The sequence below is a fragment of the Zonotrichia leucophrys genome, chromosome 3 (assembly GCF_028769735.1).
Source record: "Zonotrichia leucophrys gambelii isolate GWCS_2022_RI chromosome 3, RI_Zleu_2.0, whole genome shotgun sequence".
NCBI lineage: Eukaryota > Metazoa > Chordata > Aves > Passeriformes > Passerellidae > Zonotrichia > Zonotrichia leucophrys.
In genome coordinates, this window is record NC_088172.1 from 90209028 (window position 1) to 90235182 (window position 26155).

General features: G+C 40.6%; 1 long non-coding RNA gene across 3 annotated transcripts; it reads right to left on the reverse strand.

Moving 5' to 3' along the window:
* Nucleotides 1–5437: 5437 nt before the first annotated feature.
* Nucleotides 5438–20363, reverse strand: LOC135445007 (uncharacterized). 3 transcript variants are annotated; one of them, XR_010439422.1, is made up of 8 exons: nucleotides 20199–20363; nucleotides 16344–16532; nucleotides 15944–15996; nucleotides 8492–8617; nucleotides 8090–8268; nucleotides 7570–7654; nucleotides 6259–6310; nucleotides 5438–5962 (listed from the first exon to the last, which is right to left on the reverse strand). It is a non-coding gene; the product is annotated as an uncharacterized LOC135445007 (long non-coding RNA). The 3 variants fall into 3 exon arrangements; XR_010439420.1 differs by having other exon boundaries at nucleotides 8453–8617; XR_010439421.1 differs by lacking the exons at nucleotides 5438–5962; nucleotides 6259–6310 and adding an exon at nucleotides 6485–6786 and having other exon boundaries at nucleotides 8453–8617.
* Nucleotides 20364–26155: the final 5792 nt, after the last annotated feature.

Consider the following 26155-nt stretch of genomic DNA (forward strand, 5'->3'; position numbering starts at 1 on the left):
ACAAGAAAAGAGCTTCTGTAGATGCTTTTATAAAAGGAAATTTTAAGATGGCCTGCACATTTGAAACGGCAAAGCATAATATTTGATCAGGTTCAACATACCAAATCTCTCTTTGGAAAGAGAAAGAAACCTCCTGCTTCCAAAGGCACCACAAGTGTAATGCAGAGTGAAGGGGATGCTCAATAGAAACAAGTGAGTGTTTGCCCTTCACCCTGCTCTGGTAGTTCTTCTCCATCAGGGGATTCATTTCAGCCCAATCTTCTTGATGAGCAATGAGCAAAGCCCATCTGAGCATTTCAAGATTATAAAATCAGGGGACTTGGGCATATTCACAGAAGGAAAGCTTCCAAAATCAGTGGCTGTGGACCACCAAATGCTGTTGTCAAAGGTGCTAGAAATGCCAAAGAGGCAAAATGTAGGAAATTCATCCTCCTGAAGCAGGACAGGACCTTCTGACCTGTAGAGTCAGGCTGGATTAAGTAATGGTGCACCTGGTGTATAGAGTAGGCAGACCCATCCCTGGCCATGGTGTTGCACTCAATAGCTATGAGCTCAGGGCTTCTCAAACCCAGAAAGAGAGATAAAGGGAAGGAAGCAGCAAGAAATAATGTAATATGACAAAAATACAGTCCACAGGAGTTTGAGGCTTAGAAAGAAATGTCTTCTGCTGGGGAAGGGGAGGACACCCTCTGAGGCACACCAACAGCCTTGGGGAAACTTTGGTTTCAAGAATAACCAAGAGAAACCACTCCAGATGTGAGTTTGACTTATTCCTGGTACAAATGCTTTGGTCTGGTTTAGTTTGGTCTCTTAAATTAGTGCTGTTCCCAGTGAAAGCAGGGATTTGGATGGGAAAGAAGTGTGCTGGAGGCAGGCAGCTCCACAGTGTGCTAGCCAAGACACTCAAGGTGCTCACTTCAGGTGGCTGATCAAAGGAAGAGATGCATAAACCATTGCATAAACCATTACATATGCTCCACAGGGAGCGTAAACCATTGCAATGCTTAATTTTCACTAATAGAGTCAGACAAACAGCAACAAAAATTATCTAAATTTATCTGGAAAATGTGCTTCTAATAAATCTCCAAACAGGCAGAGCTCAGGTTGATTCCTCCTTCCTTCTCCAGGAGGGTGACGGAGGATTTTCCTCGTGGAAAATATTCAATATATTCAGACTCCTGAATAAAAATATATGAAACATAAAGCAAATCATTTAATTTCTCAGTAACAACAATGTTAGTTACAGCTATAAAACAAATCTTGTAACTGCAGAAGAGGGATTTTTAAAATCTTTTTATTAATTCAACAGAAGCATATTAGAAATGTCTGTCATTACAAGTCTGGAGAAAAGTATTAGGTTTGAATAAGGTCATTGAGGACGGATAAGGGAAAGTAAAGGAGGGAAGGCTTAAGCACTTTTTCAGCATCCTGTGTATACAAACAGTACAAATCAGTCTTCAGAGTGTCTGTTTTGGGGAACCTTCACCCCAATACACATGGTGACATGTAACATCCACTGAATTGATGAGAAAAACCTCACATCGTCGTCTTGCAGCGCTCTTTGGGAAATGTGAGCTGGCTGCTTTGACACCGGAATTGTTTGCAACATGTACTTTATCTAAGGCATCTCAGGTACCGATTTTTCTTGATGGTCATGTTCACCTCTAAGCATCATCATCTTCTGGCCTAGTGATGATCCCCTGTTCTTACTGAGCAGTCACTCCTATTCAAGGATATTACAAGAAACAAAATCAAGCGTATATTCAAAGCAGCTGAAACAATTCTGCTGTTTATGTTCGGGTCTACCACACAAGGTAAATCATACATCTGTGACACAATCCATGGTGTAATTTTGCAGAAGGTGGCAGCAGTTTTTGGGCAACCCCAGTTTGTGGCTGTCCTCACAACACCAGTTTGTGGCTGTCTGTGCAGAAAAGTCCCTAAACAGGGCCCATCCACCTCACATGATCAAATTTTTAGCCTTCGTCACATCTGAAAATAGCAGGGTGGGGGTGTGCTGCTTCTTGAACACAATATATCCCATACATCCAGCTTTCTGGGCTAAGCAGGATGCAGGGACCTCTCAGATGTGGAGCCAGTAGGGAGCACTCTGGCTACCTGGGATTTTATAAATCTTTCAGCTATCAGTCTTTCAGAGCTCCAAATGCAAAATCCAGCAGCCTGGGATATCATGTGGATTTATGACTTGGGATTTATGAACTGGTCTGGATAAAATAAGAACTGCCTGACTTTTGCTTTTTCTTTTTTTTTAGTTTGAGAAAAAGAAATGATAAAAAATTAAGACCTGATTCTTTTTTCCCTTTTCAAAGCTTGTTGTTTATACAAATGTGGATGTCTTGTATATATATTCAATTATTTTGATTTTTCTTCTTATCTATGTGCTTTCTGGGACTGGAAGCAGAACAGAGAACAAGCAATGTTGCTCTCACAAGGTTTCCTGCCTGACATGAATATCCTGAAGAATCATGCTTTTGAGGCACTCCCAGCCCTTCTCCTAAAGTTAGGAAAATGTTTAAGAAGGTTTCTGGGTGTTTCCAAGCAGTGGGATAGCTCCTCACCATACTGCTGCCTCAGCACTCACCCACTTTCATCACTTTCTGCCCTAAATAATTTTGCAGCTCACTTTAAATTTCATTTTATGCATGCCGAGTTTTTGTTATAGGTATATATGCATGCCCACATATATGTGCACAATCACATGCCTTTTACAGCTGCATAAACATACATACATGTATGTTTATGAGAGAGTCTTATGGGTGATTTGTGTAAAGATTGGACTAGATGGTCTTGGAGGTCTTTTCCAAACTTATGATTCTTTAATTCCATGATTCTATTAATTCTTTTTTTAAAAAACATTAAAGACTATCTGGTTTTTGTTACTAGTGAACTGCACATATTTTGCATGAGAACCCATCCCAAAGGAATTTCTAGTTTTTCCTCTAACTTGTAACCTTTCTTTAATATTTCTCATCTTACCAAAAAAAAAAAAAAAAAAAAAAAGGAGATGGTATTTACCTTGGTCAGGAAGAAAAGATATCAGATATATTTTTGTCCCCTTTTCTGATTGACCCTTTCATACCTCTGCTAGCAGTTTCTGAATAATTTTCTTCCTGCAATCCTTGAATTCTGCTCATTCTTTTGCGGATCATGGTATACCTTAGGAAAAAGCAGCCTAATAAATAGCTCAGGTCTTTCAACCTCCCACCTTCCCCATCCCCATGGGCACAGTGTTCACATGCTAGCACTGCCAGACCACGCCAACACCTCCACCCCAGGCTGCTGAAATATTTGCACTCTCTCTTCATCTCCTCACACCTCAAGCTGGCACCACAGAGATGCTGGTACTGCTGGGCTTAACCTCTGCATGAGGCCTGCACACACGGGTGTGTGAGCATCTCCTCGGCCTCTGACAGCCTCTCCAGAGGGAAGGGGCTGTGCAGGGAGGGCTCTCACCACTTCTGGTGGTGCCCCAGCCACAGAGGCAATGCCACACCAGCAATGGTGGACTGGGGATGATGCTTCTGGAGCAGCTTAGTTTTGCTCTACCTGTTAAGAACAAGCTTTTACATCAGCTTTGGTGCCTGAATAGCCTAATGTGGGGGTATTTATCTCAGCAAGGAATTCAGTCATCCAACCAAACCCTTCCCTATCCTGGAAGCCACGGCATGGAAATGCAACAGACCCAGTCTAAGAAATGCCAGCAACTTACTCTTTGTGGATCTGAAGGAAAATGTGCTGGTTTGTTTCTGATTACTGTAAATTCAGAGTGGAGCTTTTTTCAGCATGACTTGCAGCCCAGGAATAATTTGATTTGGAGAATTTTTTTTAATAAAATAAAGGAGAGCAAATCATGTCTCAGAGCTAGATATAAATTGCTGCTTAAAAAAAAAAAGAAATCCAGAATTTTATTGGTTTTTATTTATCCCATGTGAATTTTCCAATTGCCATCTCTTTTTAAGCTCAGAAGTTATATGGTGAGCAACCAGGTTTGGGATGGTGAGGCCCGGAGACTGCTCCCTGCCTTAGCACCTCCCTAACTTCAGCTTTAGTTATGAAAGTTTGCTAAAAATTTCATGTGAATTAAGGAAATGTTATGAGCAGTGGAGGTGGTGGCATTTGGAAATATGTCTTTCCAGTTTTCACCCCACTGAGCATCTGTATCCCTGGTATCTTGGGTATCTACTGCAGCTCCCGTTCAGGCACTGGAGACATTTTGGGGGCAGAGTGGGGGGAACTTGGAAAATAATTTTTCTTCTCTGCTGGCTTTTTCTGTCTACTTTTCACATCACTGGAAGCTGGAGAAGAAGAGGTGGGATCTGCATCTGGGATGTGGTAGCCACACCAGAGCAGCTGCATGCAGGAGCTGGGGAGGACAGTGGAGCAGCAGTTGTCTCCTGGGAACATCCCAAGTCTCTCACCCCTCTCCCTACAGCACCCAACACTAAGAAAATCCACCAGACACCGATTGTGTGCCAAAAGCATCTTCATTTGGCTGCTTGGTCCTGGTACACGGCTCTTGCTCTCCCCCAGTCCCAGTACCATCTCTGGCATGGTCCATTAAAAATTATCTCTCCATCAGAGAGTGAGGGAGGGGGCTTGGGGCAGGCTCTGGTGCAAGGCACTAAGTGTCTGGACCCTGCTAAGTTCAAAGGCAGGCTCCCTCCCACCCCGAGGAGGGATGTAGCTGGCCGGAGGATGGCTGGAGGCCACACAGACGGGAAGGTATGTAACAATCCATTTATCACTTTGCAAATATTAGTGCTGCTTGCATTTGCTGCAGCAATATTTCTTCTTGGAAATTGGTGAAGTGAGTAATAACAATGTTATTTATTCTAAGACCTTGGAACTGAGAAGCAATAACAGGGGGACTGTTCCCTTGAAAGCTTCAGAGGTGCAGGAAATAAAATGGGGGGGGGGGGCAGGCAGGGAGAGAAGGACAGCAAATAGACCAACAAAGATCTGGAGGAGAGAAAGCCATTGAAATCTTGTGTTTAATTTCTTTGCCCCAAAGGTAATAAAATGCTTTTTGTAATGATTTATATATAAACAGGCAGGGTGGGAAGAAGGGTGAATATTTCAGTTTTATCTCTGGCTACAATTGCAAGGTAGCAGGGCATGCAGCTTGGATTCGGGGTCTGCCAAAGAACCTCATTCACCACAGAATCTCCTCATTCTTTTCTTGCATTTTTTTTTTGATTCCTGCACACCCCACCCCCCCAACCCCCCCCCCCCTTCCCCTTACATCCCTTATCTGAATATATAAGGCTGCCCTTTGCTCAGATTTATGGGTTGGGGCAGCACTGTGTGTATTTACAGTCTCCTGACCTGCAGACCTACAGCTGAACAAGAGCAGGAGGAAACCAGGGCCTGTTCCATAAACAGAGACAGATACATGGGGGAGGCAGCAGGAATTGTGAGCAGCACTTAACATTTTTAACTATTTGGCCAAGCCAAGGAATTAGTGATTAGATTAGGGGCAAAGAAAAATGAGAAGCAGGGTTAAAGATTTAGGAAAGGTGGGGGAAAAGGACAGCAACAACCAACAGAGGCCCCAGGTTTGGCATGGGAAGAAAATAAAAGTTATTGGGATGTTATAAAATGTTTTCCAGGGCAAAAGGGAAGAAATGAAAGTGAACCTCCAAAGCATTTTAATCAAGTTGTGCTTTTCTTGGGTAGGACCAAACAGCGCTTTTCAAGTCTGATTATCTTTTGAGGAGGTAGATTACTTAGTCTGTGTTTATTCAGGAACTAATTGCCTCAGATTAAGTAAAAAAAAAACAAAAAAACAAAAAACTTTACTCATTGATAATAAATATTTCTGAGGTCCGTATCTATCAGTTGCTTTGTCAGTAGAAATTCAGTGCAGATGAGAAAATATTTGAAAGGGGCCAGAGGATTTACTCAACTTCTCAGAGGCAAAGGCCTCAAAAGTGGCAACAACCTGGAAAATAAATATATGAAATGCAATGTATGTAAGGGTCACAATATAGCATAAGTATATCAACATGATGAACAGCTTTGATGAAAATGGTAAACAAAACCACCCTCTCTTCCTGTGGCTTGTTTTACATTGCAATAAACCACTGACTCTATAACCTATCAGAACATGCTGAGATTTTATGCATCATTTCCAACTACTATTTGAACATTTGGTTTAGAGTAGTCATGAACCATAATTAATGGGATTATTTTGTGTGTGTGTCCTGATAAAAAGCAAGCTTTATTGTATTTTATTACCTGTTGGTCCAAAGCTCCATATAGATGATGTAAATTCATTGTAGGTTTTAGGCTGGGGAAATAGAGGAGATGGGGTTTTGCACATGACTATGATGAATTAACATTTACAATTTCTAATCAAACCCAGAAATTTAGGTTGAGATGCCCTGTCTAAATTTTCTTTTCTCCTATGAGTGAGTTGGTAGCAATGGGACACAGAGATTTTGGCCCAGCTCAGCCTACCAGGACGAAAGGGGGAAAAAAAAAAGCCCCAACAACACAGGCACCACAAAGACCATGGAGATGAATGGCTCTATTTTATGAGCCATAAAAGTTTTATTCATCTTGACACTGAAACAGGTTTAGGCAGCGAGTTGACACGCCTTAAATAAATAAGTGGAATTAATTCCCCAGCTCTTGAAACAATAGCCGAGTGCCCGTAACGCTGAGAGCTGCCCCGTTGTTTCCCGTTGCTGCTCGATATTGATATTATTTGTGGGTTGTTTTTTTTTCCTCTGGGGCCTGGTTGCTCCACTTCAGATTCTTCCCCTGTTTTATTAGAGGTTGAAAAAGGTTCAAGACCTGGTTGTACCACTGCTCCCACCGACAGCTAAAGAACCAGTTTGGCGTCTGGTTTGTCTGTTGTTTTACTGCTGACCTTCAAATCAACTTTCCCCCCTGACCCCAGGAGGCATCTATCATGACAAGAGGCTGTTTAACACAAATGGTGCCCATTTATAGGGGAAGAGAGTCAGAAGATTTCCTTGGTTGTTGGTTTTTTTGTTTTCCTTTTCTTTTTTTAAATGAAGAATTTGGTTTTTTCACCCCTCTTTTCTCAGTCACCACAGGTGAAATCCCTCCTAGCAGCTGGCTTATGAAATAATGTGAGGGGAGGCCTTAATGAGCTGAAAGCACCCTCAGCTGGAGATAAATATATGCAAATGAGATGCACAAACAAAGGAGCCCGGACAGAGAAATATCTGCAATTCCAGCAAAATGCTGCCTGCAGCTAGAAGATGAACAGCTTTGATAAAATGGTAACAAAAAGCACCTTTTTCTCCTCCAGCTTGTTTTACATTGCAATAGAGCATTGTTATTGTAACCCATTGGAGCATGCAGAGGTTTTCTGCTGCTTCAAAAAAAAAAAAAAGAAAACCTGTTTAAACATTTGTTTTTAGGGCATTCATGGGCTATGAGCAATGCGATAGCTTGGAGTTTTGTGGTGGCTTGGGGGGGATTTTTTGGGGGTGTTAGTTTGGTCATGGTGGGTGTTTTGGGTGTGTCTTTTTTTAAGTTATTTTTTAATATATATATTTTTAGTATTTATATTACCTGTTGGTCTGTCTCTGGCTTGGGTTGCTGGTGATTTTGGTCGTGGTATTTTGCAACGGGGAAGGCAGGGTGGGGGTGGCTGTTGCTACTCAAAAAAGAAAAAAATAATAATGCAAGTTTTACTTTCAAATTTGGAGGGAAAATCCAAGTTGACAAGTAGTAAGAAGCAGCCGAGGGGAATGTGGAAGAAGAGGGGAAAAAATCCAGGCTTGAACATTCACCAAGCAGCACCCAAACAGGCAGCTTTAATGAAAGCAATCAAGCCTCGGAGCTAATTCAAAGACAGACATCTAACATGCTGATTTTAATAAGCTTTTAAAAGGCAATCTCTAACTTTAAAAAGTTGCTCTTTTTAATTTAATTGGGGGGGGGGGTGTTGGTTTATATATTGCCAAAAGAAACACAGTCACTAAAATATGTTTTCAATGTGTATAAGTAGCATATCTAGAAAATGTCTTAAATTAGCCCCGTATTTTGAGGGAAGGGGGAGAGGGTGGAAGAAGGAAAGAAAGACACTTACTTGGGATGAGTCAAATACTTTTTCCAGGGGTCATCATGTCAAAATAATACCTTTATGTTCCTGTCCTTGCCTTTATGAATCTTCCTGTGTGAACATATGGATGCCTCTTTGCCTATAGGCTTCTTCTTCAGAAAACAGCCCTGACCGATCATCCCTTGGAGATAGGCAAACCTGCCTTTCTAAAAGGCAGAGGAGAAAATAGAGAAAATACAGTGCTGTTTAACTTTTAACCTTATGATATCACTAAATAGATAATTATGGAATTATAAATGGAGGGTAAACACTATAAAGTTTAGAGGGCCCTTTACTCCAGGCACTAACCACAATTTTTATAGCTGGCAAGAAGAAGAAAAATAGACTTACCTTTAAGGAAAAAAATCCCCCTCTTTCTTTGGCACTTACAGATGTTAGAGCAGACAAGTGTTGGATTTCCCGATGTCAAGAAGATTTCCTAATTTTTCATAGCCTTCTCCTGTTGCATTTTTGGCCCGATATGGGAATCATCAATTTAATTTGTGGGGTTGCGCACTGGAAATCAAGATATACATGTACGTGTGCTTTAATGAACCCTAAAACCTGACAGGCAACTGTCTGCTTGCAGTTGCCCCAAGCTCAGGATTTCAAGAGTTAATAAAAACTTGGTTCTATTAGGAAGGCTTTCTTTTTGCAGCCAAGGTTTGTAGCAGCATAATTATGTTCAACTGCTGCTGTTTGAAAAGGGCAAACAGCATCTTAGGCACAGAACAATGAAATTACAGCTGAGATTTAGGTTAGCAAAAGCCGTCTTCTGCAGGCTTTTATGATTCATTATTTCCCATTAAATACAGTATTAGAAGTGTACACCAGATAGCTCATGGTTGCTGCGCTCAGAGCACATTATCTATATTACACAGGTCTGGGGAGCAGAATTAGAAAACTTTGGGGGAATGAGCAATATGTGTTTGCTGATAGAAGTACCATATGGCTCATCTTCCTCAATTGCTTTCATTGCGACTCTGATGCTGGAGAAATTAAAGTTTTATTTGATGTGGCACAGCTTAATGAACTGTCTTCTGTTAGGAAAATTGAATATGTTTCCTGTTATTTGAGCACAGAGCCCTCATGGTTTTGGCTGATGAGGGATGCATTATGTATTGTTTATTTAGCATTTTGAAAACAAAAGCAGATATTGAAGGTAAAATTGATTACTGCAGGATGTGTTATATAATCACATTTTTCTCTCTTTAAATTATGGCCTTGCCTATTGTTTTTATGGAAGCATTTTTTGAAGATGGGGGGAGGGTGTCCCCTAATAAAAAAAAAAAAGGAGAAGTTGTCAAGGCAAAGTATATAATCGCTGCTTTGTTTAAAAGCAGTGTTAGAGCTTTTTAAGTTTAGACAAGGACATGGAAAAAAAAAAAGAAATGCACTTACACATGCATTAACCTGCAGACCCAGTGGCTGCCATGCCATAGGTCTGGGGATGCTTGGGGACTGTGTGAGCACTGGGGCTGTGTCATTAGAAGAAGACTCATTTGTCCATCCCAAGTGGAGTACATAGAGAGGGGAACATCCAAAATTCAGGAACCAGATATCCTGGATTTCCCATTTCTTAGTATATTGGACAGAGTTAATTGCAAACTGTTAATACCTGCCAGGATGGGGGTGAATATACTTGGGGAGGATACAGAAAATTGCAGTGCCCGTGTTACCAGGCACTGCAATATCAGTCATTTATTTGGGGCAAGAAATAAGATATTGATGGAAAGATGGCTCAGATTAAAGGCAATGTGTGGTTCTGGCTTTGTTTGTAGCGTAAACAGACATGCACACACCAAGGACTATATACACCCTACTATATACCCATGTCATTGGGGTGGCTGGCAGCAATAAGCTCAGTGACAGGCAAGGGCTGTGGGTGCTAACCCCTCTTCTCTCCAAGGGAGCAGACAACTGTACTTCAGCTCTGAAACTTACAGACAAAAAATATTAATGCCCCTGGAGAATGTTGTTCTTATTAATTCCACTTGTACTTGTTTGAAATCCTGCCCCATGACACCCTCTGACTTTTGCTGTTATTGATCTCCCAGGAAAAGAGAGGTGGGGATCACGGAGCAGTGAGTGGAAGGCAGAAACTGCCTGTGATAGCTCAGTGCTTCTCTCCTGCCCTCATGCTGCTTTGACAAAAAGACAATTTGTCTTGTGTGCCCCACAATGTTTGAGGACTCTGGAAAACGTGCCTGTTAAACAAGCCCCACACAGAATCTAAATACCATCCATTAAAAGAGAGAGTCCCCATGTGTTTACAGCAGCGGGCCAAGGCGCTCAGCCCTCGCCCCGGAAAAACTCCCATTGACGTCAGCAGGGCTTGTGCTTATGCAAAGAGTGCAGGATGCTGCCCTGCACCTTTAGACAGAAAAAGGAAAAAAAGAAAAAAAAAAAAAAACTAGTGGTACTGAAATGAGGATGTTGCTCTTGAAAACGTCTTGGAGCAAAGTGGTTAAAGCAAAGCCTGTATAAACAGTGACTATAAATATTTTCCATTCTGTATCACTCTTCAAACAGCTCCCTGCTGTAATTTCAGGTGAGTACAAAAATAAATAAACTATAGCATGAGAGGAAGAAGAAGAATCGAGAAACGAAAAAAAAAAAAAGCTTAACTCCTTTTACACAAAAGCTTAACTCCTTTTATCCAGATCTATCTCCCAGAGAAGAAACTAGTGGGTTTTTATGAAAGGCTGCTCCATGACAGGAGCCTCCTTTGAGGAAGACCATTATGCATTGTTATCAGCATGGCGTAATTTGACTGTTGACAAAGTATCTGTGGCAGTGAGAATGAAAGCAGTTAGAAGTGTGTCGGGTTGTAATCAAGAAGATGCTTAGCTGTGCAACGCTGCATCTTGAGCAGATTTGAATCAACATTGCCTTGAGGGGACACGCACACACACAGACACAGGCACAAACACACACACCCCCAAAGAAAAGTCCATTAATTTTTAGTGGGAAAATTAGAGTGGCACTTGATGAAGTGAAATTTGACATGCGTTAATTGCTCTGCAGCTCTCCTAATTAGAGATTTTCAAATTCTTTTACTGCTGTCAGCCTGATGCCACATTGTCTTGCTGGACAAATAGTAAAATTGCAAATTGGGTTGATAAAGAAGTTGGACTTGAAGATATTGGTATTTAGCTTGTTTGCTGCTGATCATCATTCTCGTAAGAGAGTTAGGGTGTTGTGGCCTCTGAAGGGCATTTGGGGAGAAAAAAGTGCAGTAAAATTTTTCTTCTTGATAAATAGAGAATCAATGATTTAACAGAGCTTGTTTAAAAAAGATTAAAGCATGCAAGAAGTGGACAATAAAGCTATGGAGTTGTAAATAAACCTTTAATCTTTGTTAAATCTATGTCTTGCATGAGATTTCAGATATCATTCTCTTTTTAATAAAACCATTAAATTCGGTTTATTTTTTGATGCACATCGTTCACAGTGTGGCAGATGGAGGCAAGGGTTGGGGTTCAGGTTCCTGCATGCCTTTTGCCCTAACCTGAAAAGCAGCATAGCAAGAACATGTTCTATATCAAAAACTAGTTATAAGGTTGTATGAACACATATTGGGGCTGGTTCTGAAAGCATGATTTTGTATCTTTTGTTTTTGTTTTCTTCCTTCCCCTCATTCTGGATCATGCCTCCCCTCCCTTAGCCTTTGAACCCCTCTTAATTCATTAACATATTGAATTTTTTCAATTTTCCATTTTCTTGCAATAACAATATTAATGCTAGGGCCAAGGCCTGATTGGAGCTAAATTACTTGTTACCTGCTGGCATTTATTTATATGGCATTGAATTATAAAGCTTTGCTATTGTCATGCCTTGGGCGAATTGTTTATGACACCAGTAATAGGAGTAATTGTTATTGTTGAAATTACCTGTCAGCTACCCATAGCAGTGGCCCTTGTCCCACTGACAAATAGTGACAGGGGAGAGGGATCCTCCGCACGTCCTCCTGATGACTTCTCCTCTGATAATAAGGAGTGCAGGGCCTCTGATAATTTGCCTGTCACTGTTGAGTGCAGCTCAGAGAGAGTTGGCCAAATTGTTGTCATTCACTTTGACAAAGACAGCAAAACGCTGTGGAGCAGGAGGAGGATTATCAAAATAAATGAAAGCCCTCACGCGTCCTTTGTTTTGGGTTTTTTTGGGGGTTGGGTTTTTTCCCTCCCCATTGCCACTCGCCTGCCTTTATGCCAGAGTTGTAAAAATGGGCATAGGTTCCTCAGCAGCGTAACTTAAGAATCAGCACAGGGTAGCAGTGAATGACACAAGGGCTTGTGCAATTTGCGTGCTGCTTGCCTGAAACATTTTGGTTTCTAAATATAAATTAAATTCTTTATGGATTTTTGAGGGGTTTGATTTGTTTTTTTTTTTTAGTCTAAGGCTGTCTGTGTTTTGGCAATTACCAACTGTCTTTGCAAGAGAAAGGATGGTGTTTCTCTTGCATGGATTTGATTTTATTTGATTATTTATTCTCTTATTTTTCACAGTCAGCAGCATTTCTTTCAGCTCTCCTCTTGCTCTCGTGCCTGGCCCTCTGAAACATGCCCGATGCAGCAATCAGTGTTGCCCTGTGCCCAGGGCTGCTGGAAACAGCTCTGCTCTGCTCTGCAGCTTTTTGCCCCCCTGAGCTATTGCGATATCAGCTGAATTATCTTCACCAAAAATATTATTTCCTTTAGGAAAGCAGGTTCTGTCACTGATAAACCCAGCAGAGGTCTGTTAGCTGCTGCGAAGGAGCTTTGTGAAGAGGCGGTGTTATTTGTCAGAGCCTATCTATTTATAAAAAAAATTGAAATAAATTACAAAAACTCCCCCTTCACGTCCTGTGACTGGTGCGCACGGGAGGACGCCCACGCTCGGTGCAGACTTGCTGCCAATCACACCCTGACACTGCTGGAAAAGGGAGATATTTTACACCATCACAGCAGCCAGGCTGCATCAGGGATGCTCAAAGTGCAGGTTTGGGATGCGCACATTACACCCTGTCTGATCCAGAGTCGTCCACACCGCATTCTTCACATCTCATCCTATAATAGCAATCATTTCCCCTTTACTGGTCTTTACACTCAGGTAATGACTACCTGGGGCACAAAGGACCTCAGGGGCTGCTTTAGGCCCTTTGCCCCCAGTAGCCAGTCCCTAATTGATCAGTAAAACCTCCCACCGAGTCACTGATGCATGGCGTTATTTGCTGTAACAATGAGGTTTGGTCCACATAAATACCTGCGGGCACCACCTCACCCCTCGATTTGCTCCCTGAAGGAGGAGGTCTAAATTCCTGCTACCAAGGATTTTCATCAGCGGCAAATAAATCTGCTGAATTCAACTCTTTCATTTGTAACCATTGGGCTCAAACGCATAATTTAGCCAAATTATCAGCTGCCTCCATCTTCCCAGGGAACGAGTGCAAACAACGTTTTAGGAACAGACATCTAAATTTAGTAGGGTTTTGAATAATTGATAGGCTGGTGTGACAGAAGATAGAAACTTATGTTTCTAATCATCCCAAAGCATTTCTCCTTCCTTCCACCCCCCAAAAGGAAGTTGCTTTTTTTGCAGTTAAATATAGGGAAGATGTCCACTTAACAAGTATAAAATTGTGATAGCATTGAGAGGTTATCTGTGGTAATAAAAAGCATGGAACATGCCTGAGAATGTGATCTGTAAGGCAGATAATTTTTAAACATGGAACTTGTCCTTGCTTTGTCTGGGGAGAGGCATGTTAGTGATCCCAGAAGGGGAGGGTAAAAAATATAACACACATTTCTAACTGAAGATATTTAAAATGTATAATGTATTTCGGTATGTTACTGTAAGCTGCTGTTTGATGTTTTTTCCTATAAAGCTTAAATCAAGCATCCCAGATATGGTTGTGAATCTCCTGCTCCTAGCTGCTTCAAAAAACAAAATACATTTTAAATGGCTGTATTACCAATATCCCGATAGTCTTTAACATACAAGCATAATCATCTTCCCTCTATTTTCTCTCTCCATTCCTAAATACAGCCCCAGCAACAAAAAGCCCACCTTTACATTTCAAGCTCATTTGAAATGTAAACTTTTAGCAAATAAGCGATGGCTTATGGAGCTGCATCGCCTCTGTGGCTGGCAGCAAATTCCTTTTTCTCCCTCCCATCAGTGTAAGGGGTTTGAAATACCCATCAGTGTCAAAAGAAACTGCACAGATCACTGCGGTTCTAAATAAGGCAGAGCAATGTCGAGAAAAAAACTGCCCCCCCCAAAAAGAAAACAAAAAAAAAGCACTCAATGCATTAAAATGACATTTCTGTCCCATGTCAGTCCAAATGACAAAGTGTCATGTTTTGCATCATTTCAGAAAGATATCCTTCAAACAAATTCATCGTATAAACAGGCAACAGGCTTTTGTTTGAAACATTTCAGATCAAAAGTTAAAGGAAGAACAATTAATATTGCCTATTAAAATCCCTGTTATTGTTAGAGATACATTTTGTGGTTACTCACTATAAATAAAAGCAAAGGAACAGAGCCATGGTTTCTCTCCACTACAGATAGAAAAAGGCAATTTCTAGCTTTTTCTGTTTTGTTTTTTTTTCCCTCAAAGTTGCTCTTAAATGTGTTTGCTGAATAAACAGGATTAACTGTATTTAAAACAAGAGATAAAGAACAGCTTTTTACTACACTGAACAGTCTGTAGGGTTTCCAGACTCTTCTGAATGCACTTCATGCCTGGAACATAATGTTCATATTTTACCTTTTTAATGACACCGTATAGAAGAAGCAAAATATTTTTGTAATAATACAAATATGGAATCGATGGGGAATGGTATAAAAAGAGCATTTTTACCATTTCTGCTTCTGGCCAAATGCTGGAGTGGTGGGTTTTGTTTTTTTTACTTTCTTTCTTTTTGCTTTTGTCTTTGTTTTTGTTTTTGTTTGCAGTTTTGCAGCAGGATGAGAAAGCAGGGAGGAAAGAATTCCTGCTGCTGAAGGGGCTTTCCCTTTTCCTCTGGCTGCAAAAACTCACCGGGTGCTGTTAAAACAAAACTAATGGCGAGAGCGCGATCCGGAGAGCCAGCCTGCTATCAGCTGCATTTCAATGGAGGCTTTCTCAAAAAATAGGTACAAAGAAAAGAATTTAGACAAATTTGCCTCTTAACCTTTAAAGATTTCCTGCCTATTTCAGTATGTCCCTTATTACATTAATTTTTTATTTAAATTACACCATTAACTGGATATGAATTTATCAAGAATACATATATTGATTTATAAAACAGTATCATTAATTATTATAATAGCTAGATGTAGCTGATATTACAAAGCCATTTAAAGGTTTTTAATATAACTTAGACATACATAGATAGATAGACATTATGGACAAGACTACAATTTAAACTGGCTACCAGCAGTTAATGAAATCCTTGATTTATCTTCTCATTTAGAGATTGATTATGTTGTTGCTTTGTAAAACTATTTATTTTATGCCATTTTTCAAAGGATGTCTCAATAAAAGTAAAAGATAAATAAAACATCCAACCAAGTCTCAAAGCATATTTGGTTTTATATTTTCTTTTTTAATGCTGCAGCTGTTAATGTATTACTAGTTTGGAGAGTTGTTACCTTTACAGTGAATTGGCTTTCTTGATAATAGCTATGTTTGCACATGCACAAATTTCTATGTTTGGATTGAAAAAAAAATAAGAAAAAGAAGAAGAAAAAAAAATATGATGTCTTCCCCATAACATTATGCTTATTTCCTAAACCAAAACCCAGCAAAATGCCTTTCTGGCATAGATTTCTTAGGCATAGTTTTTGTTTAAGCTGTGGAAAAATGGGACTTACCCTAGTGCTGCAAAGCAGTCAGTCATGGCGAACATTTTGATTTAAAATGCAATCTGAAGAGAAGAAAAAAGAGAGGGGAAGGAAAAAAAGAGAAGGAATGATATAAACAAACAGAACACCACTTTCAAGTTCCTCCTAAAATGTTCCTAGCTTAACTAATACATTGGAAGTTTAAATCTTTACACATTATTCTTGAGGGGCTATGTCTCTTGACTCTTTATTTATATCACTTATTCTTGTCTGGCAACATATGTTACCAATTTATTATAGTATTTTTTTACAGTTAGCCAGACAAATGTAAGGGCTAGCTGAGGAAGGGTAGTTGCATCTGATGAGTTTAACAATTGCAGGGCATCCTTTAGGGGTAGCCAATGGGCTCTTTTGAAGCTATAATACTCACCATTAACCATTTTGATGCTGACATTTTTTTTTTGTCAAAGTTGGGGCTTTCCCTCATATCAGCTTCTTTTGTATTCAGTGGCTTCACAGGCAAACCAAGCAGTGTGGCTGAGTTGGTCTTCAAGCCAAGATGTCTCAAATGACCCTCTTACATCTTGGCATCTAAATCTGCATGGCATGCCCCCCACAACTGAACAAAGAAAAATACATGTAGAAAATAATACTTTAAAAAAATCTTATTCTATTCATGACAAATAATAATACAATCCATGACAAATGCAAGCAAATCCTAAGCACAGGCAGTCAGATTTCTCAGGGCCATTACTGACACCAAAAGGTAGCAGAGAGGAAGACTTTTCCCACCAAAGCAATCTCCTCCAAATTTCCATTTGAAATGGATGCACCAGCATCAGAGGGAGAAATTGCAAGGACAGGTGGTGAGGTGCGTGTCACATTTTGCACATGGTGTTTTTAGGTCACCTATTCTGGAGCAAGATCTTGAACTCTCCCCAGCTTTTCCTTCCTACGCATTCTCTGTCCTGTCTCCTTGTTCAATGGCAACACCTTCCTCCAGCTCCTCTGAAAACTGTACCCCTGTGCCTTGTTTCACTCTTAGAGCCCCATCTTGAGCTTCTGGGAGCCAAAAGGTTTGTACAAACTGTGGGGACATAATTCCTGATATCTCCATGATTTCCAGCCCTTTGGTACCAGATCAGACCATTGCACCTGCCAGTAAATCCAACCGTGTATGAGACACCCAGCATGGTATGCTCAAGAGCCCTCCTCCCCAAGGATCATGGAATTGATGGTAGGGCACACTCTGAAATTTCTGCTCCTTAGAATTCAGTCAGAATTTTAGGATTTTTTAGCTCCAAAAAGTCAAGTCCAATTTCTCTTGCATCTTCAGGGAATGTGGCTGTGTAAGCTAACGTGAGGCCACAGGAGTGATGATCCTGAGGAGTGGTGATCTACTGGGGAAAAAGGTACAGCCAGCAACATTTTGGGTGGGAAATGAGGTGTTCCAGGTAGAATAAATGCAGAAGTTGCAATTAAATTCGTTGGGCTCCCTTGACGGGAGAGATTGAAAGTGGATCAGCACGTCTCCTGATAGCACTAGGGGGTCCTTGACAAATGCCACACAAAATAGTTTCAGCTGGGAGGAGAGCAAGTGCTCCTATGGGTTTTTTTATTTTGACTTATTGACAGTTCAGTTGTTGTGGGCTGATTTCTTTTATTTTTTAATTTTTTTAAATTTAATTTTTTAATCATCCCCTCTACTTATTTTAGGGGATTTTGAGGACTTTCTAACTTAGATCTGAGTTCAGCAGTATGCACAAAACTTGCATGGAAATAAAGACTTTCCTTTCTCATTTTTCTATCAAGAAGCTAGCATAACTTTTACTTTGTGTGGAGTTTTTTTGAAATTGCAATTAAATTACTTTTGATGCCCTCCTAAAACAATTTGCAACCCCCAAATGAACCTTTGGAGACAAGTCTCATCCTTCTTAATTCCAAGGGCACAGTGAAAAAGGCTGCGGATTAAATGGTCACACCAGGACTCCAAGATTTAAGAATTTGAAGTCTTGGCTTTTCCTGTTTCTCCAGAAAGGTTTTACTTAGACAGATGTCATCAGTGTCCTGGGCAAATATTTGGTGGCAATACGAAAGCTTGGAGCATATAGATTAATATTTATTTAATTTTGTATTTTAACGACATTGACAGCAACTTCATAATTTGGCTAATAGCCTCCCTTAAATTTGTTTATTCCACTCAAACCCATATTTTCTTGGCTGGGGAGGGAGGAACAGGAAGCGTGACTTGGTCTCTCAATCACTCTTTCTGTTTTGTCCATCACCTTGGTTTCTTTCCCCTGTTTTTGACCTGCACTTTTTCTGGATCAGACACTGGCAGGTTGAGAGGTAATAAGAACCAGATGGACATAGTACAGAAATTGCCCAAATGGGTACGAGAATGTGGGGAGCTGTCAGGCATGGAGAGAAGCTGGAATTTTTCAGCAATAAAATGGGATTTATCGCCACTCTACCACAGTCATTGCCGACAACCGTTTACCTTGACAGAAACCCCATTCCAATAGGCCATACCGATGCAGATTTTTTTTACTTTTTTTTTTTCCCCTAAGAGTGATGATTGGTATTTGTTCTAAGGCTCAAATGGCCTGCACTAAAGGTGAAGCATTAGGCCAAAGTCCTGTATTCCCTACTGAGGCAAATGAACCTGCTAAAATAAGTTCCTTCCACAATAGCTGTGTAATTGAAACCAGAAAGTGAGAGAATTTGATAAATTGCTTGACCCTGAAGGAATGTTAAGGTCATAAATTTTCATTGGATTTTTTTTACTTCTTTTTTAGGAAAAAAATCTCTTTTATATATTTACAGGTAGGTAGATATATTATGTTTAGTATTTGTCTCTGAATTCCAGCTAACTTCCAAATCATTAGTTGTTAGTTTGCCATCCTCTCCCCATAGGAAACTACAAGAGGGTTCAGAGCATTCCTGCCTACAACTTCCTAGGAGGGCTGAAGGACACAAAACACTCACAAATGGCAGTGCTGTTAAGGAGTCAGCCACATAAAGAATAAACAACCCAAAATTGTGAGGTTAGCAAGTGCAATCCCTCTAGAAAGACAAAATAAACAACATAAAAAACACAAACATACTGTACTTGAAGAGTGCTGGAGTAAAAAAAATCTGTAAATCTTTTACAGGCTATCAAACATTTATTGCTACTTTCAGCTTTTTTTTTTTAACTTAAAAGTGGTATTACCGATACTTGAAAAAGAATCATCAGAGTTTTCTTGAATAGTATGTACAGTATTGAATTACATGTTTACAATAAGATGTCCCTTCAAGCTCAGAAAGTCACAAGCAAACCCCAGATCCCACGGTATCTTATTGTGGTAATACACATCTTGAGAATAAGTAAAAGAAAAGAAATTTAAAAAAAAATGAAAATTAAGGCAAACCAAAAGAAAGGATGAGAACAATTAGGAGAATAAACAACAAGGTAAAACATCCAGGCATGCTCCCTATTCTGTGCTTGCACACGTCAATAAATACAGCCATATTAAAATAGCTTCTGAGAAGAAGCAGAGAGGAAATTCAGAAGTATTTTGGTTTTGTATATGGTTGTTTGGGTTTTGGTTTTTTTTTTCCTGCAGTAGCAAAATTTACTTCCATAACTGTAGTAGCTTCCGCTTCTCAGCTGCTTGAAATTTGCCATCATACAGTAACTGTTTTTTATAATCCGGCTTCTTTCCTCCCTGTGCTTTGAATATAACATTTCAGAGGCAAAATTGTCTCACTTCAATAAGGCACTGCACTTTACATAGCCATACACAATTAACCCTACATGAAGCAAGTTAAATAATCATTAGCACAGTAACCCATTGCTATCAAAAACTTATTGGTCCTCTAAATTTTAAATTAATGGCCTGTCTCCCTTGTTCTGTGTATCTGTATGATTCTAGTTTTCAGACACTACAGTGGAAAGTCATAGACATTTTATCAGCGCATAGATGATTTGCATTATTGATATTTCAATTTAAAAGTAAAATAATAAAAAAAAAAGTGCAGGGAAAAATAGTTCTGCTGAGTTGATTCATCCCTAGACCTCTGCTTCTTCAGTAACCCTAAAGAGTGTAAATTTGCTGCCAATATTTCAGGAACCAGTAAAGAAATGCACTCTGTTCCTCTCTGGCCAGGTTGATTCTAGCTCAAATAAATTTCCTTAAGAAAGCATGTAAAAGAGAAGCTAAAGGGAAAAAAAAGAAAAAAATAATTGAAACAATGTCCCCATAAAATCATAGCAAAAAAAACCTCAATAATTTATACTTACTTTTTCTTTTTGGAGACGTTAAATAAAACTGTGGTGGAATGGGGTTTCCTTGCTTTGTGAGGGATGTTTTTTTCCCCCACACAGTTTCTGGCCCAAATCCCTTCTTTCCTTTTTATTTCTTTGAGTCCCAAAGTAACTGCTAGTCATTTTGAGACAGTTACTTATCCGGAGAATGAAGGAGTATCATCTGTGTTTCAATTAGAGAAGGAAAAAAAAGATAAAGACTTGGAACGTAATCGAAAAATGCAAAGAGACATATTAGGATGAGAATTTTCATCTGTTGCTGTATAAATATTTTAATAAAAGTTCTAAAATAATGTGTCTGCCTCCTGCTCTATAAAAGAGAGGAGATTATGAAGTGCAAATGATGCAGCTTAGATGTATAGATCCTACTGGGATTTTTCACCATTTAAGAGTCTCTTCATGCTTCTTCTCTAGAAGTTTGTTTTAGAGCCATTTCAGACCCCGAGAAGTATAAATTTCACAAGTATAAATAAAAGATGACCAGCAAGTGGCTTCAATCACTAATATTTTTTGCAAAATAATGTTCAGCTGATGCAACTCGATTTTGTTTTGCATCACATTAGTGTCACGGCGGCAATGACTGGCTTTTATTCACCAACCCTTTGAGTCAGCACTTCAAGACATCTTTCAAATTAGGTCATACTGCAAATTTGCTGCTGATACAAAGGTTGATTAAGAGAGCTTCACAATTTTAAAGGGATGTCTTGTGAGGAGAATTAAGGTCTGGTTGATAGTTCCAGGAAATGTGAGGCCCCGTAACTACATGAAAATAATGTATAGGCTCTACGGGGAAAGAACATATTTCCTTGTTGCACTTGAAGAAATACTCATTTACAATTTAACCAAGTTCTCCCCACACTCCCCCCCATCCAGTTACAGGAGAAATTGTGTCTCTGAACAAGCCTTGAATTATAGCACAGAGGCAGTGAGATGAGCCCTGCTCTCCTCTTGCCGAAAATCGGTCCCCCCCCTCTTGCCTCCTTTGATCTTCTTTGGAAAGACCAATTTCTCCCCGCTCCCACTGAAGCATCTTGGTTTTTGCTTTCCCCCATAAAACAATCCAGCATCGCAACGGGACCCTTCACCCGTAATGTAGCATCTCCATGCTGAAGCTGAATTGCTTGTATAAACCTCCCCTGAAGATCTGGAGGGAATGATAAGAAGTGACAACCAATCATGGTGGCCAGAACTAGGATTGTAAATTACTTCTAAGCCCAATTTAGGCATCTTAATGAAGTGGCCAAAAATTTTCCCCTCTGCAGTACAGAAGGGACAGTAGCTCTTCTTGCTCCAGAGTCTGAGCATGCAGGAGAAAAATCTCAAAGGGAGCTGCTGGCTGCTGAGTGGTTCTGGAAATTGGGCCACTTCATTTTTGATGGCTGAGTGGGAAGCGAGATGAATGATCTCTTTGAAGGGAATCGGACCCAAATCTAAGATTTCTGTGGCACTCGGGGATTTTAGACTTCCCAAACTCTCTTTGCAGAGAATAAAAACACATGAAGAGCCGAGAGTTCCCTTAATTTGATGTAAGTGGATAAAAGTCAACTGCCAGCTTCGTTTTGATTTAACCCTTTGGCCCACCTGGCAAGGCAAGAAGTTGCTGTTAATGTTGTCTTTGCCTAATGAATCAATGCTCAGGATGCGAGGAAAAAAAGGCAGGATTTTGACTTCAGCTTTATTGAAAGCAGTGGTTAATTCTCCTGCTTCTGAAACTAGAGTCCCCCAAGTTATCTTTTCTATGCTCAGGAATATTACCATGATTTAAGGCTATAGCATCAGTGAAAAAAACACAAACAATTTAAAACCAGAGCCCAAAGAGAGTTTTTTTGCCATACAAATAGCCATGAAAACCAGAAAAATGTTTCTTATTCCCACTTGTATTTTCCCTAATTTCTTTGCAGCAGAGTCCCTGAACTTGCATTTCTACTATGGCAGCTGACTTCATTTCATGTTTTTGATGTTATGATCACCCACAGACCTTTCCATTCTCCATATGTTTCTGGATTCAGTCACTTCACCCACAGCCCTCCCCTACAGTATAACACCTCAAATCCCCCCGCATGGCAAAGTCTATTTTATTCCCAGTCACTTTCAATTTGCCTCCTGTGTTTCTCTGAAGGATTTAGTTGAATGTGATTTCTAGCACCAAAAGAAGAGGAGGGGGGAGAGTGGTAGGCTACAAATGAGAAGGTGGCCTATGCCACAGCCAGGAGCTGCTGGAAGTGAGAGTTTTGAAAAGCACTGAAATAGGACCACGACAAGATTGATTTTAATATTTTGAGCTACACTTAGACTTCCGGTTCCTTTAACCCTCTTCTACCAGGTTATTAGATAAAAATGGGTATAAGCCCTAAAAATATAAGTAATTACAAGATTTAAAGACAGGAACAGCAGCAACAAAAGGTGTATATCTACCCTATTAGCTCTAAACTCCCCTGCAGACCTAATTTGGTTGTGTCACCGCACTTCCTGCCCTGTGGAGGTAGCTGCTGCTGCTTCTACTACTGCTGCCCTTCTCCAGTCTCCATGAATCAGGCCAGAAAGGATATGAACTCATGCCAGAGTGACTTAAACCAATCGTGGGAAAACAAACTGGGGGTTCCTTAAAAAAAAAAAAAAAATTCATACTGCCTTTTGAGTCTTTGTGAAGACACTGAGAACATGCTTCCAAACTCTTTTGTTCTGCCCTAAGGGATGGAAGGCTGCTCTTAATACAAGAAAACAAAGCCTTCCATTGCCACTACCAACAAAACAAAAAAAAAGAGAAAAAAGCAAACTGAAATGCTTATGAACACTTTGCTTCAGGGTCTGTGGCAGTAAGGAAAAATCATTGCAACCATCACAAGACTTGGCAACACCACGGCCATGCCAGCAGAGTGCTCTTCCCCATTACTGTAAATCACAGGCTGAGCCCAGTTTATTGTGAAACATCCAATTGTGGCTCCTTGAATACGATAAATAAAACCACCATCCCTCAGTGCACTTGACTAGTATCTGTGGAAAATTCACACTTCTGCCTAGGGACAGGACAGAAGCAGCTGATGCTTCGGCGTAGCTTAGTGGAGACAAATCACAAAAGAGAAGCTGCAATTAAATATAGGATTTTCTGTGCCTCTATCCTTTTTTTCACCATTGCTACTGCTGAGAAAATCACTTTATTCACTTTAGGCATTGCAGCATCAAGTATTTTGAGAGACTAGACTTGAGCTCATTTTGATAGGGTTTAGGTCCACACTTTGATCAAAACTGAACACACACAATGGAATAAAAGCTGAAATGGTCCCTGGGAATAAGACAAACTGCAGGGGGTAACATTCACCTTTAGCCAAGGAGCCACGAGCCCATATTACAGCTACCAGCCCTCAAGCGCGTGCCATCAGTGCTGCAGGGCCCTGCTTCAGCCCAGCGAGGATGGTATTACTCAAGCCTTTCCTCTGGGAATATGTCAACAGGCACATTTAAAACTCAGCTTCTGCAAGCTATCAGCCACTGGCCCTCATGCCAGGAAAACACAGAGGCACTAATGGAAACAGTACACAACCAGGGAGCAGAGCTGCACAGGGTTAGATCAAACTATGTCCATATTTCATAGCATTGCTCCTGCCCCACCATTGCTTTAGTACAATTTTCCACCATGCACAGACCCAACCGAAGGATGTTGTGATGGAGCCAGAGACAGAACAGCCCTGTAAATAAGGCCAGCTCTGAAACCTGCCAAGCAATCCTAAGATACAACAGGCAGTACTACCGCAGGACTCATTCCCAATGGACATGGACAGAAAATATCCAAAAATAATGGATTCAAAGCCCTCTTCTTTCTCAGAGCTTGCCTCCTTTTGTGCATCCTGGGTCAGCTGAATATTTATAGAAGAGACTGTAGGTCAGACTGCCTCACTCCCTGCCCCAGCCCCCATGCCCAGCTCTCGCACAGCCAGGCCGCCAGCTGGCGGGTAGGGCCTGTCCCTGCTGCGCCGGGAGCGCGGCCTCCCCTGAGCACCAGCTGGCTCCCAGCGACGCCCAGGGACAAACCCGCTGCAAACCAAGTTGCTCCAACCTCCTGGGTAACTGACATTAGAATGGGCCCGCACACTGCGATGTTTAAGGCAGAACTTTATTTTGCGGGGTGTAAAACTTGTAGTTTAGGTTCTTTTCTTCACCCCCGTCTTTCTTCTCCTTCCCAACAGCGTCACAGCTCAAAGTCCCCCTTGATGTGATTACCCACCAAGCCATACAGGACAGAATCCCACATAAAAATCTGCTTAAACCCTGAAACTTCATCAATAGATGTCTGCTAGAAATAAATTTCAAGATATGAAACAGCCAAGTTCTTAGGGCCAGCCGGTTTGCTCCACCAGCTCCATTGAGCAGATGAGGAAAAGCACCTAATTAGCCAAATTTATTAATATGCTGCTTTTTTTTTTCTTCAAAGAGGATACAGCTACATTATAGAGGTGAAACATGACTTTTGATGATCAAGCAAGCAGTGATTAAATAAGGTTAATCCTCATTTTATATGCTAATAGGATATTTATAATCTCAACTGCATATCCAATTTAGCTATTTTATTTTCTCTTGTTAAGAAAGTATTTCTTATTAGTGAAAGAGAATACCCCTACGTTCACTGCAGATGCTATTTTAATTGGGCTCAAGTGCATTGTGTGTAATTAGTCCACTTCTCTAATATTTCATCTATAATTACACCCTGAACAATGTGCTTAAATTTCAGAAGGGCTGCCAGTTTAAATTTTTTTTTAAATAAAACTGCTAATTAATTGGTGACCCTTCCCACAGACAAACGATTCACATTGTAGCCTAGCCCCAGAGCTCTCAAAGGATTGTCTTTTCAGAAGTTTGAACACCTTGTTTTGACATGATGCCTCTGATCTGAGAATCACAAAGGCACCCATGCCATCCACCTGGTTTTACCAGGACTGCCACTCCAAACTTCCTCCCAAGGCACGGCAGCATGGGCACGGCTTTAGTGGCAATTTTAGACAATGCTGGCTATAGAGAATGACCAAAGAAAATAACTGGATGTCGTTAATCCTATTCACCTCATAAATTGTCTCAATAAGTTAAGAGGAGACAGTGATGTGGTGAATAGGGGAGGGTTCCCATTTATCCACTACCTTGGCCCAGATCTGTAGTGGAGCAAAATAGAAAGAAATAACCCCAAACATGGTGACGTGAATATGCTGCGATCTTATCAACAGGACTGAAAGGTCAGCTCTGAAATACGTCTTGAGCAAATGTCAGGACAAGGTACTGCTTGGAGCTGGTGGTCAAACTGAGCTCTCTCAGAGGAAGGCCACCGTGTAAGATACTGCATGGGATAAATATTTCCCACTGGAAAATACCTACATTAATCCCACTGGCTGCACACTGTGCTACCAATCCTGGTGTATTTTATGGAAGATCAGAGGATACAGCACCAGGGCACAAGGATGGTCCTCAAAGCAGAACCTCCTAAGCCCTTTTTCCCGTTTCATTCCTCTAAATGGCAGCAAACCACAGAGCAAAAAACACACCTGTAGATATTTAGATACATAGATGTAGATATAGATATAGATGATATAGATATAGATAGATATAATCCTACTGAGCATGGAGGATCTTCATGTCATACTTCTCATACAACCATTTTGTAAACACCCCTTTGCAGCTTTGCTCAGGCCTCCCGCCTGGCTGGGCAGCTCCACCTCAAAACAGCCAGATCCAGCTCAGGACCAGTGCAACAACCTTGTTGGTTTCCTGTCCCACTGGTGTCCCTGAAAGCTGCCACCACTGGTCAAGTCCCCTCTTGGATAGTCCACTGTGGGACTTGCAGTCAAAGGTTGTCAAAGGTCTTGTTATTCCCACTGTCCAAGGATTTGTGATAACCACATCGAGAGTCCTAGAAGAAACAGGGGACACACACGATGAATCTTCCTAGT